Source organism: Aegilops tauschii, chromosome 3, assembly GCF_002575655.3.
Source record: "Aegilops tauschii subsp. strangulata cultivar AL8/78 chromosome 3, Aet v6.0, whole genome shotgun sequence".
Lineage (NCBI taxonomy): Eukaryota > Viridiplantae > Streptophyta > Magnoliopsida > Poales > Poaceae > Aegilops > Aegilops tauschii.
The window spans coordinates 133,602,591-133,621,955 of record NC_053037.3 but is presented as its reverse complement, the minus strand read 5'-3'; positions in this window follow the sequence as shown (position 1 = coordinate 133,621,955).

Genomic DNA, 19,365 nt, shown 5'->3' with positions numbered 1-19,365 from the left:
AATCTTCATGGCCGGCACGCAACCTGTTCAAAACTCCGCCGCTGGGGCAGGAGGCCCTGTGCACTCGCTGGCTCAGGTGCTGATGGATCTCACGGATAAGATGACTGTCCTGCTAACCGCCACGGTCGTCCCAGCGGATCAAGCTCAACATGATGCGGAGGTGGCACAGTTAAAGCTGGATATAGCACGAGCCAACGAAGATCTGGCAGTGGAAGGAATCAGGATGGCTGCAGAACGGGCGGCTCTGGACGCCCAGACTCAACTGATTCAGGCGCAGTCTTTCCGGCTCACGATGGATCAGAACGCATCCAATGAGGTCATGAGAAGGAGGCATCAGAAGGCTCAATCTCGGCTCCCTCCGGTTTATGATCCTCGAAACCTCTTCAACACGCCCGGTGCAGGGCCCAGTAACCCGCCAGAAATCACGGCACCCGGGGCTGGAACGCCGGTTCAGCCGCAAGTGATGGGGCCTCCCCATGTGAATACTGTCCCACCTCAATACGTGCCAATACCACCGGGTCATTATTCCAATCCGTTGGAAAACATGATCGCTGCAGCGGCGCGACTGGTGGCTCTCCCAGTCGAGGGTGACTCACCAACGGCGGTCGAAACCCGCAGGGTCAGAGAACTTCTTCAGACGGCTTTGGCACAACAGGAGGCATATTCATATAGCCGGGACAGGATTCATTCAACCCCTCGTCCAAGCCGGAGCCCAAGTTATAGCAGACACATGGTTTCAGCGGCCGGCTCAAGCAACGTCCGGTGCCGTGACTTGCCAGCTGGCCATGGCCCGGCGCATAATGGAGCCTTTAACGCGGTAGACCAAGACAGAGCACGTCAAGAGGCGGAGCAGGCGGCTCAGCTGACAGCTTACCAACCCTTCCTGGTTTATCCGACGGCTTCTATCGAGGCAGGCATAGCTACGAGGACCGGAGGTCTCCCTTGTCTGGTGCCGGCTCTCCGTAAGGAACGTCTGCCCAAGGATTTCAAAGGACCTAGGAAGGTACCTAATTACACGGCTGATTTACAGCCCGGAGCATGGATTGAAAGCTACGAGATGGGTATGGAGTTGCTGGAGGTCAGCGAAGCGGCAATGGCCAAATACTTCACCATGATGTTGGATGGGACTGCCCGCACTTGGTTGAAGGGACTGCCACCTAATTCCATCGGGTCATGGGCAGAGCTGAAAGCCCGGTTCATCCAAAACTTCAAAGATACATGTAGGCAATCTATGTCAATTGTGGATTTGACTAACTGCAAGCAGCAAGAAGGCGAGTCTACAACCCATTGGGTACGTCGGGTCAAGGAAATAATACATTCGTCTGATAAGATGGATGCCGGCTCTGCGGTCTTAATGTTGGAGCAAAATTGTCGTTTTGCGCCCCTGAAGATGAAGCTTGGGCGGCTCATGCGCGATTGCAGCGATATGGGTACGCTGATGGCAGCTCTGGTCAAGTACGCCGACTCTGATAGTACCAAGGATCCCGCGTCTGATGAGGAAAAGACAGGGAAGGGAAAGAAGAATGGCAACGGCAAGGGCCCTCAGCATAACCCGGCGAGTCAGGGAGGTAATAAGCGTAAGGCTGATGATGGTATGGAGTTTGTGGCCAACACCAATACGCAGGGTAACAATCACCGACATAAGGGGAGACAGCCTCCCCGGTCTAGCGGGTCAGGCCCGACGCTTGAGCAGTTGTTAAATGAGCCTTGCCCAAGGCATGGCTCTAGGGAGAAGCCGGCCACTCATCTATGGAAAGACTGCGCGATCATGAAAGCTTTCAAGAATTCCAACATGTTCAACAGTAACAATGGGCAGGGCGGCGGCTCAGGTGGCGGTGGCTTTCATGGCCCGGGCGGCGGTTCAAATTCCAATTTTCAGAATCCTCAAGGTAATCAAGGTGGTTTTAACCAGCAATCTGGCCAGGGTAATCAGCAGCAGCAGCAGGGGGGATACCAGACCCATCCAAAGCAGCTCAACAGTGGGCAGTATCATGTGTTTACTACCAGTTTGTGCAAGCGAGACCAGAAGCTTCATAAGAGCGCTGTGAACGCTGTTGAACCGGAAGTTCCACGTTACTTGCGATGGTCTGAGCAGCCGATTATATGGAGTAGGGAAGATCACCCTCCCCAGGTTGATAATCCAGGTCACCTGGCCTTGGTGGTGGCTCCTCAAGTTGGTGGGTATAAATTCACTAAGGTACTCATGGACGGAGGTAGTAACATCAACATCCTCTATTATGAGACCTTCCGTCGTATGGGATTAACTGATAAAAACCTCAACCAGTCCAATACTGTTTTCCATGGTGTGGTGCCCGGTAAGTCAGCCTATCCAGTTGGTAAGATCGAGCTGGAAGTAGCCTTTGGAGATGAGTACAACTACAGGGCAGAAAAACTGACTTTTGAGGTGGTCAAAATAAGAAGCCCGTACCATGCTTTATTTGGGCGGCCGGCTTACGCCAAGTTCATGGCACGACCGTGTTACGTATATTTGCAGCTCAAGATGCCGGGTCACAATGGGACCATTACGGTTCATGGCAGCCAAAAGATAGCCTTGGAGTGCGAGGAAGGTGACGCTGCTTACGCTGAATCTGTTTGTGCGACAGAGGAATTAAAGTTTTACAAGGATAATGTTGACCCGGCAGATATGACGTCTTTGAAAAAACCGACCACAGAGCATGAGCCGGTAATGAAATTTAAGTCGGCCGATGAGACTAAGATTATTGACTTTGTGCCAGGCGACTCATCTAAGCAGTTCAGCATCAGTGCCAATCTGGATCCTAAATAGGAAAGCGCGCTCATCGAGTTCATCCGTGAGAACCGGGACATCTTTGCATGGAAACCTTCTGACATGCCGGGTGTACCGAGAGAACTTGCTGAGCACACTCTTAATATTGATCCAAAATTTAAGCCAATCAAGAAATTTCTCCGGCGGTTTAATGAGGAGAGGTGGAAAGCCATTGGTGAGGAAGTAGCCCGGCTCTTGGCGGCAGGGTTCATCGTTGAACTCTTTCATCCAGAATGGCTAGCTAACCCGGTGCTCGTGCTCAAGAAGAACGACACCTGGCGTATGTGTGTGGATTATACGGATTTAAACAAGGCTTGTCCGGTTGATCCTTTTGCTCTCCCCCGTATTGATCAAATTATTGATGCTACGGCGGGTTGTGAGCGTTTAAGTTTTTTGGATGCTTACTCTGGATACCATCAGATCAAAATGGCAGTTAAGGACCAAGAGAAGACGGCGTTCATTACCCCTTTTGGAGCCTTCTGTTATGTGTCTATGCCGTTTGGGCTCAAGAGCGCCCAGGCGACTTACTAGCGGTGCGTACAGAATTTTCTTCATAATCAGATTGGGCGCAACGTTCATGCCTATGTGGATGATATTGTGGTAAAATCCAGAGAGAAGGAGACCTTGATAGACGATCTGAGGGAGACCTTTGGTAATCTCCGGGTCTATAAGATGATGCTTAACCCGGCCAAGTGTGTCTTTGGTGTTCCTGCAGGCAAGCTCTTGGGTTTTCTGATTTCTCATAGAGGCATTGAAGCTAACCCGGAGAAGATCAAGGCAATCACCTCTCTGGCTAAGCCGGCGTGTATAAATGACGTCCAACGTCTGGCGGGTCAGATCGCTGCTTTAAGTCGATTTATAAGCCGGTTGGGTGAAAAGGCCATACCGCTGTATCAGATGATGAAGAAAACAGATGATTTTGTCTGGAGTGATGCTGCCAACACCGCCTTTGAGGATTTGAAAAGACAGTTAGCTGAACCGCTAGTTCTTGCTGCTCCTGTTGATAAGGAGCCCTTATTATTGTATGTAGTCGCTAACACACGAGCTGTCAGTGTGGCCATCGTGGTGGAGCGCAAGGAGGCGGGTAAGGAACATCCGGTTCAGCGGCCGGTTTACTACGTCAGCGAAGTACTTATTGAGTCTAAGCAACGGTATCCACATTGGCAGAAGCTTGTTTATGGGGTATTCATGGCAAGCCGGAAGCTTAAGCAATATTTCTAGGGCCACACTATCACTGTGGTTAGTTCTGCTCCTTTAGGAGATATCATCCAAAACAGAGAAGCCACAGGAAGAGTCGCTAAGTGGGCCATTGAACTTGGGCCTCATGGTCTAAAGTATGTGCCACGCACGGCTATCAAATCACAAGCACTGGTAGATTTCATCAATGATTGGACAGAGCTGCAGATGCCTGAAGAGAAACCGGATAACACATGCTGGACTATTCACTTTGACGGGTCCAGGCAATTGGAGGGCTCGGGGGCTGGAGTCGTGTTAGCTTCCCCTCGAGGTGACAAATTTTGTTATGTACTACGGTTGATGTTTCCCTGTACTAACAATGTAGCTGAGTACGAGGCCTTGCTCCATGGTCTTCGGATGGCTAAGGAGATGAGCTTAAGCCGGGTAAGGTGCTTTGGCGACTTAGATTTGGTGGCCCAACAAGTATCAGGCAAGTGGGATTCCAAGGACCCCCTAAGGGCGGCTTATCGCCGTGAAGTTGATGCCATTGCCGGACATTTTCAGGGTTACCAAGTAGACCACATTGACCACAGAAAGAACGAGGCGGCTGATGCCTTAAGCCGGCTGGGCTCTCAGCGAAAGCCGGTGCCGCCTAATACTTTCTTGGATATTCTGCATAACCCTTCTGTCAAGTTACCTACAGAGGAAGACTTGGCTGTTCCAGACCCTGAAGCACAGTTGGTGGCGGCTCTTCATGTTATCCCAGATTGGACAGTGCCATACTTGGCTTACATGACCCGGGGAGAATTGCCTGAGGATGAAATTTTGGCCAGACAAATAACCCGGCGGTCTAAGTCAATGATAATTGCCAATGGCGAGTTGCATCATCGCAGTGTCACTGGGGCTTTTCAGCGTTGTGTTTCCCCTGAGGAAGGGCAAGAAATTTTACGAGAGATTCACGAGGGGGATTGTGGCCATCATGCCGGCTCAAAATCCCTTGTGGCCAAAGCTTTTCGTCACGGTTTTTATTGGCTGATGGCTCATGCTGATGCAGAGGACTTAGTCAGTAAATGTGACGGTTGTCAGAAGTTCTCAAGACGTGCTCATGTGCCGGCTCAAGAGTTGAGGATGATTCCAATCACTTGGCCGTTTGCAGTCTGGGGCTTGATATGGTTGGACCTTTCAAAAGGTCCAAGGATAAGAAGACCCACCTCTTGGTGGCGGTTGACAAGTTCACAAAGTGGGTTGAGGCAGAGCCAGTTAGTAAGTGTGATGCAGCCACGGCGGTTCAGTTCATGAAAAAGGTGATATTTCGCTTTGGTTTTCCACACAGCATTATAACTGACAATGGTACCAATCTGTCTAAAGGCGCCATGGAAGAATTTTGTCAACGAGAGCATATTCGACTTGATGTTTCATCGGTGGCTCACCCCCAATCCAATGGTCAAGCTGAGAGAGCCAATCAGGAAATCTTGAAAGGCATCAAGCCCCGACTTTTAGTCCCTTTGCAGCAGACGCCGGGTTGTTGGGTGGAGGAGTTACCCTCTGTGATATGGAGCATCAATACTACTCCTAATAGGTCTACGGGTTATACGCCTTTCTTCATGGTTTACGGAGCCGAGGCGGTTCTCCCTAGCGACATCCGTCATGACTCGCCTCGTGTGGCGGCTTATTTTGAGACGGACAATGAACAAGCGCGTCAGGATGCTCTTGACTTGTTGGATGAACAGCGTGATATAGCAGCAGCTCGCTCGACGATTTACCAACAAGACCTGCGCCGCTATCACAGCCGTCGGGTTAAGTCCAGAACCTTTCAGGAAGGTGACTTGGTGCTCCGGCTCATCCAGGATCAAACAGATGCACACAAGTTATCCCCACCTTGGGAAGGGCCCTTTGTGGTCAGCAAGAACTTGCACAACGGGTCATACTACCTCATCGATGTTCGAGAGCACAAAGATTCACGTAAGTCGGAGGAGGAGACCCGCCGGCCGTGGAATATAGCTCAGCTTCGGCCTTATTACACTTGAGCCACCGGCTCTCATAATGTACATACTTCCGTGACAATGTATATATTATGATAAATAATAAAGCAGGACCTCTGTCCTTTTTCCCCTCAAAGGTAAATGTGTCATTGTTATTTCCATTATGATCTCACATGGTCACTCGGGGGCTGATCCGGCTTACGATCGTATTCGAATCTAGCCGCTAAAAATTATGATCACTAGGGGGCTTCCTGTTCAAACATAGGTCGTATTCGAACCAAAGAGAACATAGCTGTCGATACCCTTTTGATCGGCACACTGCCGAGCTCATTGGGGAGTTTCTTGGTCATATTTGAACCATAGCTCAACCCCCTTTGAGAACCGACGTGGATCGTATTCGAATCAGCATCGATAAACAACTCTCAAGGTCATTTGGGGGCTTCATGTTCAAACATAGGTCGTATTCGAACCAAAGAGAACATAGCTGTCGGTACCCTCTTGATCGGCATCGCCAAAGCCGTTGGGGGCTATATGATCGTATTCGAATCTTAGCTTAACCCCTTTGGGATGGTTTTCTGGTCGTATTCGAATCAGAAGCCTCTAAGTTTTTTGAAGTTTTTTCTTGTAAACAATGTTTGGATTCCATTTGAAGTTCTTCTGATCATGTCTAAAGTGTTTAAGGGTGGTTCCTATTCCACCAGCTTAACCTTGATCAATAAAGATGATCGCATATAATAGACATCGTATTACAGAGTTGGGTTCTCACCCTCATTGTTCGGGTCACATAAACCGGAAGTATAATCGAAGGGTCACAGGTATGCTGTTGTGGTTGTTTCGAAGATATAATTGAGAATGGGCTTTTTATGATTTTGACTCCGGGTTATATGTAAAATATATGACCCTCTATGCGGTAAGCCGCCAAGGGACTTGTAATTGGTTCTCTATGCAGGACAGTTAAAGGCAGCCCTTTAAACATAAGGAAGAAGAGGATCAGCATAAAACAGGGGAATATAAGATGGCGGCTTAAACAGTGTTGAGCGCCACACAGGTGCGCGATGGCACGACAAAAATAAGTGTTTTCCTACTCTATTACATGACTCCCCGAGTCCGAATAGTGAAGCATTGTTTTTATCAAGACATAAATATGAGCCGCCTGAGGAGTCAAAGGTGTTGTTGGGCTGACGCTTCCGGTTCATCCCTTTCCACTCCTCCGGCTGTTTCCCTGTCCTGGAAAGTTGATGATTTCCAGTCAATGCCACTCAAGGCTTCAAATTCAGCTTCATCATCAATTAACCCGGCCGGATCAACTTCAGGGGCGAAAGAATGCTTACGAGGGGGAGGGATCAGACTGATTGCCTCATATTGTGGTGTTGGAATTCTCTGATTATCGGCGTCATAACCCGGTTGATATTTGCTAAGATCCGTATCATTACCGATCAGAGTGGCCACAAGACGTACGTCCTTCACGCAAGCGGCAAAATCCTGCTGGTCAAATGGGGTGCCGTCCTCCTTCAAACTAGGACACCCAAGGGCGATGTCGGCCGGGTCTAGCTCCGGTAGCCACGCCTTGGCCCGGCTTAAAGCAGCTATGGCTCCGGCTCTCGCAGAAGCTCGTCTCAATTCCTGGAAACGTTGAGGTAGCACGGCAAGCTGCCTTAGCTCATCCGCCAGATGAGTGGGAACTTCATTTGACAGAGCCACGACGGCTAAGGCGCATTGTGACCCGGTGTAGAGTTGTTCCACCAGGGTATAAACGGCCTTCAGTTTTGTCAGGATGTTCTAGTTGAGATTGGCACTCCTGGAGCCTACATTACAAGGTCAGGTGAGCTGAGGACAATTGAGATGTTTGTTGAAAAAGATTCAAGCTAGCTAACACTTGCAGAATAACTTACCAAAGATTGCTGAGACCATCTGAGATATGTGGCGTTTTAAGCCGGATAGCTCGGCGGTTGTTTCTGCAAGAGTGGCCTCCGCTTGTTCAGCCCGGTTGAGTAAAGCGGTCTTTACATCCGCCCAGGCCTTTCTTTCTGCCTCAAACTTCTTTTTCAATTTCTCTTGTGCGGATATACTGACTTCAAACTTGGAATTCGCCTTTTGGGTTTCGATTTCTTGAGTTTTCAGGCGATTCTTCAAGTCGGAGATCTCCGATTCAAATTGCTTAATGGCGGCCTGTATAAATTCCGGGTTACAGTTAGGATTATCATAATGCAACATTAAGTCCCAAGCACTTTGCAAGCAAAGATACTTGGCACTTGGGGGCTAATGTATGCTAAAGCGCTCTAATTACAGTAGCGGTTCATGGAAATAAAGTCCCAAGCACTTTGCAAGCAAAGATACTTGGCACTTGGGGGCTAATGCATATTGCTGTTCAAGTACTTGGTTAAAATACGGTGAAGACTGGTTCAACCATGCTGTCTAAGCCGGCCCTTGGGTGCTACCGGATAAGCCGTTTTTCTTACAGTGATTATTAAGCTGATGACAAGTCTATAACATATTTCATTATAAGTAATAGACTTGGGGGCTGGCCTAGTAAGGATAACTAAGGAACAAGCAACAAGTGTTATACCTCAGATTTTTGGTGTATTTGTTTCACCATATCAACTTCCAGATCCCGGCTGTTGTGCACTTGGTTTACATAACTAGAGACGATTTCTCCAATACTCAGATGAGCATAATCAATGACATCCAGCCGGGTTTTGCGACGTTCCAGAAGTTCTTCTTTGGCGGAGCACTTGGCCAGCGCAGTGGGGCTTCCCGGTTCAACGAAGTCAGTCCGGGTGATTTCGACGTCCGGGTCATCCGCCTTGGCCGGGCTAGGGTACTCCGGATCTTCAGAACCTTCCATGGCTTGTTCGACGAGCGGATCAGTGGTGAGAATTGGAGTGTCATGGGCTGGTTCAGGCGATGGCTCATGAGCGGAAGTATCAGGAGCAGCCGCTCTGAGCTCCGGTTCAGCAAAGACTGGTTCTTCGGCTGGCTTACTTTTCTTCGTCCTCTTGCTGGGCTTTACTTGTACACTAAAAATTAAAGGGTTAGTACAAAAAGCATGAGTAAGATAAGCACAAGATAAACAGATTATCATTACCCTGGAGCAGTTTTGAAAGCCGGCATGCTGGACTGCATTGATTCATCGGAGGAAGGTGAAGTTCCCTGATAGTTTGAGTCAGAAGAATTGAGTGGTTGACGAGTAAAACCCGCCAAAGTATACAAAGAATATAAATCAGAGATAACCTGAGCCCGGCGTTTTCTTGTTGCATCGGGTAAGCCGGAGGAGAGGTCCACATCTTTACTGGTCCGGGTCTACCTCCGACTCTCGTGAATCTGTTGCTTCAAAAGAAATTGAGGATCTTGATAAGCTAAAGGATGTGAAAATCTTACTTTCCGGGTTACCCTTCGGATTTTCTGTCTTGGCAAAGGCTCGGAGTCGGAGGAAATTATAGTTACCTCTTCAGTTACTGCATGACTTGCTCATGTATCCTCCTGCTGATAATCAGTGTTAATAAGATGGTTAAAGAAGGAGTCTAAAGAGTCAAGAGTTACCTCTGACTCGGAGGTATCATCCAGATGAAACATGTCTAAGGCGCTAGGTTCGTTCCCCTTCTTACGGGCAGTGGCTTTTCTGGCGGCTTTCTTGGCCTTTCTGGCCTTCTTTGCAGCCTCATGGTCATACTTGACCTTCCAGAATTTATCACCAGCCTGTAAAATATAGCAAGAGTTTTTGAGTAAAGATGAAATTGTCAAAATGGAAAGTAAGATGCTCAAGTTAATGGTTTACCGCTGGAGCCGGGTTAGCCTTGCAGAAAGGACTTAAGCCCGCTTTCCCGCAATCTTCCAGGCTCTCGTTCAGAAGAGACTTGGTCATGTCATCAACGATATCCTCAGGTAAGTCGTCAGGACTGTGCCGTAGAGGATCATTTTTCTGGCCTGTGTAATGGCACATCAAGCTGGGGCGGCGGCTCAAGGGAATCACCCGCCAGGCAATCCAAACCCGGACCAAGTCAATGGCGTTTAGGTTGTTCCCCAGAAGAGCTTTGATCTTGTTGATAGTGGGGGCAAGTGTTTGACGTTCAGCTGGAGATAATTTATCTGGTAAAGGGTGAGTTGACTCCAGGCGCAGGGCGCGAAAGCCGGGCAAGGGGTTCTCATCAGCCGGAGAAGTGTCTTGACAGTAGAACCAAGTCTGGTTCCAATCTTTAGGGTGACTCGGCGGCTCGGCATAAGGGAAGAGGCAGTCTCTACGTCGTTGGATTGAGATCCCACCAAGTTCCAAACTGGGCCCGTGGGCACATTCGTTTTGACGGTTCAGATAAAATAACTCTCTAAAGAGTAGTATGCTGGGTTCTTCTCCAAGGTACACCTCACAGAATACTTGGAAATTGCAGATGTTTGACACGGAATTGGGTCCGATGTCTTGAGGCCGCAGGTCAAAAAAGTGTAAGACGTCTCTGAAATTTTTTGAGCCGGGTGGAGCAAAGCCCCAGCTCATGTGATCAGTAAAAATGACAACTTCCCCATCCTTGGGTTGAGGTTTTTCTTCTGACGGGTCAGGAGCGCGATAAGACAAGATCTCTTTCTTCGGCAGATGACCACTCTTCACAAAACCGTCTAAGATGCTATCAGTGACGGTGGATTTAACCCAGTTGCATGTGATGGGTCCTTTGGGAGCCTTGGGCGACATTATGAAGGATGGAAGCCTATGACAAAATAAAAATTTCCGGTTCAAATTTAAGCCGGAGAAAATACTTCAATTCATATTCAAGATGGCGGCTTACGAACGGGCCTAATGATATATGGCTAATTGTGTCAGATTGTTTAAGCCGCCATGGGAAACAGTAGCAATTAAATTATTTAAATCCACTATGAGTGATCAGGATCATTCATTGAGCATTGGCTCGTTAAGCCGGCGGTAAGAGCCGTCATGGATAATGGATACAGTTTTTTGCCTAAGTATCACACAAACAGGTTTCACAGGTTGCAGTTGCTATTTTGGATCAAACGGTGGTTCAGAAAAGAAAATATTCTAGACCTAAAAACTAGTACAGATGATTTCGTGAGCTCTAATGAGGTCTTTTTACAAGCAAAAGGGATCTGCTAGTATTGAAAATGGATGCGAAGCAACTACCGCATGAGTTCCATACTACTTTTGGATCAAATAAAGCCGCGGTGGAGGAATTACGAAGAAACTGTGTTGAACCATGAAGAACATGGAAGAACTTGAAAACCCTAAATGCAGATCTGAAGTGCGGGAAGGTGAAGACTTACGGCTGTAGATCTACTGCGGAGGATCGCCGCCGTTCTCTGGTCGATTCAGGTTGATGCAGCGGCCAAGATCGACGAAGATGAGGTGCTCTGTTGCGGCGGCGGCGGCGGAGCTCGAGCAGCAGCGGAGTCGTGAGAGGAAGAAGATGACAGAAAGGGGGAGAATGAAGAAAGACCTAAAGGTCGTGCTTATTTATAAGGAAGGACTGACAGAGAGGGCGCGAGAAACGAGGAGGCCAGAGATGGATATACAGCTACTCCGACGCCTCGATTTCGGGATGGTCATTAAGATAAAGATCCGTTGAGATATGACAGAATAAAATGAATTTAATGGAAGATGACGTCATGGCGGGTTATCATGAATTCAGAAGATGACGTCATGGCGGGTTATAACTTTGCACAGACAGAAGCCAGAAAGTTTTTCTTAAAGTATTGAAGATTGACATGAACCGGTTCAAATCAATCTGGGGCCTACTGTTGGGGATATTACTACTGGTGTAACCCGCCCAGGAGGGGCCGAGTTACGCTATAGCAATTCATTATATGAAGCCCAATATCAAGCTTGAAGATGGCGGTTCAATAAAGGGCCTAAAGCCCGTGGGCGACTTAAGGCCCGTAGTGATAAACCGCCGTAATGGCGTGACTTGTGTTGTAAGGCAAGATTAACTAGTTACCGAGCTGGATACTGTTTATAAGCCGGCCGGGACTCTGTAGGCCACGGGGCGTCAACCCGTGTATATAAGGGGATGACCCGCCGGCGGCTTAAGGGAGATAACATCAAATCGGTAGCCAGGCATAGTGGATTCGCTCCCTGGTCATCGAAACCCTAGTAATTCCACCTCAACTGGAGTAGGCTTTTACCTTCACCGTAAGGGGCCGAACCAGTGTAACCCTCGTGTCCTTTGTCCTGCTTTAACCCCTTTAAGCTTCCTAGTTGCGATGGCTCCATGACTAAGTCCTTTCACAAGGGCATCTGCCGTGACTATTCCACGACAAATCTAGTAGGCCAAACCAAACTGATAATTCGAAGAGACTTGCAAAGATAACCAATCATACATAAAAGAATTCAGAGAAGATTCAAATATTGTTCATAGATAAACTTGATCATAAACCCACAATTCATCGGTCTCAACAAACACACCGCAAAAGAAGATTACATCGAATAGATCTCCACGAGAATCGTGGAGAACTTTGTATTGAGATCCAAAGAGAGAGAAGAAGCCATCTAGCTAATAACTATGGACCCGAAGGTCTGAGGTAAACTACTCACACATCATCGGAGGGGCTATGGTGTTGATGTAGAAGCCCTCCGTGATCAATGCCCCCTCCGGCAGGACGCCGGAAAAGGCCCCAAGATGGGATCTCACGGGTACAGAAGGTTGCGGCGGTGGAATTAGGTTTTCATGGATGCCTCTGTTGGTTTGGGGGTACGTAGGTATATATAGGAGGAAGAAGTACGTCGATGGAGCAACGTGGGCCCCACGAGGGTGGAGGGCGCGCCCAGGGGGGCAGGCGCGCCCCCCTACCTCATGCCCTCCTGGTTGCTTTCTTGACGTAGGGTCCAAGTCCTTTATATCACGTTCGTTCCAAAAATCACGTTCCCGAAGGTTTCATTCCGTTTGGACTCCATTTGATATTCTTTTTCTGCGAAACTCTTAAATAGGCAAAAAAAACAGCAATTTGGGCTGGGCCTCCGGTTAATAGGTTAGTCCCAAAAAATAATATAAAAGTATATAATAAAGCCCTTAAACATCCAAAACAGAATATAATATAGCATGGAACAATCAAAAATTATAGATACGTCGGAGACGTATCACGACACCGTATGAATTATGGTTTGGGAAGAAACCTAAGTTGTCGTTTCTGAAACTTTGGGGATATGATGCTTATGTCAAGAAACTTCAACCTGAAAAGCTCGAACCCGAATCAGAAAAGTGCGTCTTCATAGGATACCCTAAGGAAACTATTGAGTATACCTTCTACCTCAGATCCGAAGGCAAGATCTTTGTTGCAAAGAATTGATCCTTTCTGGAGAAAGAGTTTCTCTCGAAAGAAGTAAGTGTGAGAAAAGTAGAACTTGATGAGGTACCCCCTCTTGAACCGGAGAGTAGCGCAGCACAGGAAAATGTTTCTGTGGTGCCTGCACCGACTAGAGAGGAAGTTGATGATGATGATCATGAAACTTCGGATCAAGTTGCTACTGAACTTCGTAGGTCCACGAGGACACGTTCCGCACCAGAGTGGTACGGCAACCCTGTCCTGAAAATCATGTTGTTAGACAACGGTGAACCTTCGAACTATGAAGAAGCGATGGCGGGCCCGGATTCCAACAAATGGCTTGAAGCCATGAAATCCGAGATAGGATCCATGTATGAGAACAAAGTACAGACTTTGGTGGACTTGCCCGATGATCGGCGAGCCATAGAGAATAAGTGGATCTTTAAGAAGAAGACTGACGCGAATGGTAATGTGACCGTGTATAGGGCTCGGCTTGTCGCTAAGGGTTATCGACAAGTTCAAGGAGTTGACTACGATGAGACCTTCTCACCCGTAGTGAAGCCGAAGTCCTTCCGAATCATGTTAGCAATTGACGTATTCTATGATTATGAGATATGGCAAATGGACGTCAAAACGACATTCCTTAACGGTTTCCTTAAGGAAGAATTGTATATGATGCAGCCGGAGGGTTTTGTCGATCCTAAGAATTGAAGGAAATATGCCCTAGAGGCAATAATAAAGTTGTTATTTATATTTCCTTATATCATGATAAATGTTTATTATTCATGCTAGAATTGTATTAACCGGAAACATGATACATGTGTGAATACATAGACAAAACAAAGTGTCCCTAGTATGCCTCTACTTGACTAGCTTGTTTATCAAAGATGGTTATGTTTCCTAGCCATAGACATGTGTTGTCATTTGACGAACGGGATCGATGGACAAGACCCATCCGTTAGCTTAGCACTATGATCGTTTAGTTTATTGCTATTGCTTTCTTCATGACTTATACATGTTCCTCTGACTATGAGATTATGCAACTCCCGAATACCGGAGGAACACTTAGTGTGCTATCAAACGTCACAACGTAGCTGGGTGATTATAAAGATGCTCTACAGGTGTCTCCAATGGTGTTTGTTGAGTTGGCATAGATCGAGATTAGGATTTGTCACTCTGATTGTGGGAGAAATATCTCTGGGCCCTCTCGGTAATGCACATCACAATAAGCCTTGCAAGCAATGTGACTAATGAGTTAGTTGGGGTATGATGTATTATGGAACGAGTAAAGAGACTTGCCGGTAACGAGATTGAACTAGGTATGGTGATACCGATGATCGAATCTCGGGCAAGTAACATACCGATGACAAAGGGAAGAACGTATGTTGTTATGCGGTTTGACTGATAAAGATCTTCGTAGAATATGTAGGAGCCAATATGAGCATCCAGGTTCCGCTATTGGTTATTGACCGGAGATGTGTCTCGGTCATGTCTACATAGTTCTCGAACTCGTAGGGTCCGCACGCTTAACGTTCGATGACGATTCGTATTATGAGTTTATGTGATTTGATGTCCGAAGGTTGTTGGGAGTCCCGGATGAGATCACGGACATGACGAGGAGTCTCGAAATGGTCGAGAGGTAAAGATCGATATATTGGAAGGCTATATTTGGACATCGGAAAGGTTCCGAGTGATTCGGGTATTTTTCGGAGTACTGGATAGTTACGGGAATTCGCCGGGGGAAGTAGTGGGCCTTAATGGGCCATATGGGAAAGGAGAGAAGGGCCTCAAGGGGTGGCTGTGCGCCCCCCCATGGAAAGTCCGAATTGGACTAGGGAGGGGGCGGCGCCCCCCTCTCTTTCCTTCTCCCTCTCCTACTCCTTCCCTCTCTCCCCTCTTGGAAAAGGAAGGGGACTCCAACTAGGATTGGGAATCCTAGTTGGACTCCCCCTATAGGCGCGCCCCACTTAGGCCGGCCTCCTCTTCCTCCCTCCTTTATATACGTGGGCAGGGGGTGTCGATGTCAAAACCAGTGGATCTCGGGTAGGGGGTCCCGAACTGTGCGTCTAAGGTCGATGGTAACAGGAGACGGGGGACACGATGTTTACCCAGGTTCGGGCCCTCTCTATGGAGGTAATACCCTACTTCCTGCTTGATTGATCTTGATGAATATGAGTATTACAAGAGTTGATCTACCACAAGATCGTAATGGCTAAAACCCTAGAAGTCTAGCCTATATGATTGTGATTGCCTCTACGGACTAAACCCTCCGGTTTATATAGACACCGGAGGGGACTAGGGTTCTACAAAGTCGGTTACAGAGAAAGGAATCTTCATATCCGAACGCCAGGCTTGCCATCCACGCCAAGGAGAGTCCCATCCAGACACGGGAGAGAGTCTTATGTCTTGTATCTTCACGGCCCATCAGTCCGGCCCATGTCACATAGGCCGGACGCCCGTGAACCCCTTAATCCAGGACTCCCTCAGTAGCCCCTGAACCAGGCTTCAATGACGAGGTGTCCGGCGTGCAGATTGTCTTCGACATTGTAAGGCGGGTTCCTCCTCCAATCACTTCAAAGTACCTGACTTAAAGAGTTGTATTCGGCCTTCCATTTAATGTCGCACCCATCGGCTTCTGTGCCTCCACACCTTCTGCTTCCACGTGTCGAGCGAATACGAGAGGTCGGGGTATTTTTTGCACATAACCCCCCGGCCCCGTAAGAATGGCCTCTATTTAAAGGGATTGAATCTCAGATCCATTCCACACCCAGCGGAAAATCTTCAGAGTCTCGCCAGGGGCAACCATTCAACATGACTAGCGTCCCCAGTTCTTCCTCCCTCCCTCGCGGCTCCGAAAAAGGCGATTGGGAGAGATGTTATGTATCCCATGAGCAGTTAGTTAAGCTTCAAACACATGGATTCCTTCCCCCGCGGATCCGGTCCCTGTTCGAGCAGGATTGACCTCCTTCACACGCAAAGTTTTGGCGGAAAATTTCCCCAATCCAACCAGGGGGGGAACGGGTGTGCTTCGTATCCTACTTGTTGAGAGGCGTCGGGTTTCCAATCCACCCTTTCCTCCGTGGTCTCCTGGAGTATTACGGCCTCCAACTGCACAACCTCACGCCTGCCTCCATCCTGCACATTGCGGGTTACGTTGCTCTCTGTGAGCTATTCCTGGGTTGTGAGGCCCATTTTGAGTTATGGAGGAAACTATTCTGCCTCGTCCCTCGCAACCAAGAGGGATCGATATTCGAAGTGGGCGGTGCCGAGGTATGGCGCATAGCCGGGACCAGATACCCGTCTGGCATGCCGAAGAAGGCGTCCAAAGAGTGGCCTTCCGAATGGTTCTATATTGAGGACGTTGCTCTCCCTGACCCAGTCCGAATAGGTCTTCCCGAATTTTCAAGTGCTCCGTTGAAGAAACGCCACAGCTGGCGCCCTCGGAGCCTCGAAGAGGAGGATAGCGTGGAAGTCCGTCAATTGATGGGCAAGATAAGGACACTTTCCCAGTCCGGATTATCGATAATTGAAGTAATGGCGACTTCCATAGTGCGGGGGGTCCAACCAGTCCAATACAGAGGGCTTCCCATGTGGCACTATAATGGGGAAGATGCCGCCTCACGCTGCGGCCGGAAGGGTCCGGATACCCTCGCCGCTTTGGTAAAAATATTGGCCGAACTATACAAAGGGGAGAAAGAGGAGTTCACTCATCTTAAATGTCGAGATGGATTTTCCATGTACAGTCCTCCTAGCTGGGTGAGTTCCAATCCCACTACTTTACTCAATCCTCGCCCTGAGTCACTTTTAATGGTCATTAACCCATCTATTTGTAACAGGAATGGTGGAAGGTTACCAAGGGGATCCATAGCCCCGCTCCACAGCCAGAGGATCACAACCGGGACCTTGACCCGGATTCAAAGAGGATCCGGACGTATTGGTGGAGCTTGAGGATGGAGTATTCTACCAGACGAGCTATGATGGCACGTAAGTGGCCATCATCGCCGACTATCCCGGCCTCCTCCCTGCCTCGCATGTAAGTAATCAAGAGACACCTTCTTCGAAAGAGCTTCCTCATTACGCCTCACCCACCGCACTATTTCGTGCTCCAAAGGGGAGGCGCCCGACGCCTCAATGTGCACCAGAGGCATCTCCTAGGAGAGCGGCGCCCGCGCCGAGCAAATCTTCGAAGAGGAAGGCGGACGACAACACGGGTGAACCTTCGTCAAAGAGGTATGGTCCCTTACTCATGCCCCCTGGCAGTCACATCAAACTGTGACAATATCCGTTGTGTCTTATCAGGAAAAGCGTTCGTCAGACTATGTCCGGGGATCCTGCCGGCCGCGCCTCCACAAGTCAGGCTTCAGACCCTGCCGTAAAGGTAAGGGCTGATATGAGAGTGACGCCGGATTGTCCTTCGGCAGAGGATTCAGATGATGTATCCGTCACAAACTCTGAAGTGGAAAGCGCTATGAGTCATCGGCGTCGGCGGGCCGCTCTTCGCGACCCCGGCTTTACAAAAGAGGCATTCAACGCCTTCAGCTCGGCTGATGCATACATTTGAGCTGCTCGAGATGGGCTTACCAGAGCCACAGACCAGCATTTGAAAGATATGCGGGTAAGTACACATACACATTTCTACAAATCTGATAATTATATACCAGTAGCCCCCGAGACTTGAAGCAGTTGGTACAACTGATTTAAGGATCATTGTAGAACCAGGTGCTCACAGAGGAGAACAACCTGTTGTCTCAAGAGCTAGAAAAGTGTCAGACCCAGCTAGCTGCTGCTACCGCCGAACTGGAGAAACCCAAGAAGGCCTCGCCTGGTAATGTTCCCCTCCATCGAGAAAACATAACTACATACCAGTAATATTAATGATTTTTGCACTCCTCGTGGCAGGATCGTCAGATCAACTGAAGGAGGCCCTGAAAGTCGCGCAAGCGGGTCAACAAGAGGCCAAAAGGCAACTGGCCGTGGGCGAACATGTGCTGACAAGGGTCAGGGATGCGAAAAATAAGTTGCAGGATTCCAACACCCTGCTGGGCGAAGAACTAAAAGATGTGCGAGCCCAGCTGGCCGATTCCGTGAAGGAGAATAAGAGACTAGAGGCGGCATATTCAATATGTTTTGCGAACTTGCCTGCATATAATTCGGCGAGGACAAGAACTGACAGATTTATGTCTGCAGGTATGCTGACTGGCCGTCCCGAAGAGGAAATGTCCGGATCTCAAGGCGACCTGCTACAAGAGCTATCCCAAATGCGCGAACGAGCTCGGCAAGCAATGCGGAGTGTTGCCAAGCCTTTATGGCCATCCGCCTCTCCTTTGGGAAGTATGGCGGAGCTCGTGGAGCTATTCAAAGGAGCATGGCGGCGTATTCGATTATGGAAGATATCAGCCTACCGAGAAGGTGCGCGGGAGGCCTGGGCCATGGTGAAGACACGGTACACCAAGCTTGATCCGAATCATATGGCCCGGGTCGGGCCTAAGGGGTCAGATGGAAAAGAAATTCCAGTTAGTTTGGTATATGACCAAGTAAGGGTAGCCGCCAAATATTCCCAACAGGATTGTAAGCTAGACAGCCTGTTAGACGGCATAGAGGAAGAAGTTTTTGAGTCAAAGTGACCATGTACTTCAATTGACATAATTGTCCCTGGCCGGATTGTAAAACGATTGTCATGGCAGACCTTTTCGCTTCGACCTCTAGACCCGAAGGTGCGGAGTGTTTCCAAATACCAAAGCGGCAATATAGACTGGGGTATGCGTGGAAACCAGGCGTAGGGGTCATAGTTGCTTGAACAGACAAGTTGTATCCGGCTAGCTATGTTATATTACATGTTTATATTGAAAAAATGTGCATGCCCGAACTGTGATTGAAAAAATTGCAGCATACGTAACATCTGGGGGTCCATATTGTAATGAGTGAAAAATCATCTTTAGTCCGCCGACCGAATATTCCCTTAAGAACGCTAGCTTTCGGCTTCACCCAGTCTGAGGTACACATCTGGATGACCCGGCGGTAACAATCGCAGAGGTGCTCCCTTTATGCCCTAGCCAAACTAACGGGAATGTAGGGCATAAGCACAGGAGCCAGGCAACCCAGCTTGGCCACAACTTAAGTCATATCGATGCATATAATGGCGAAGAAAAGGTACATATGAGGAAA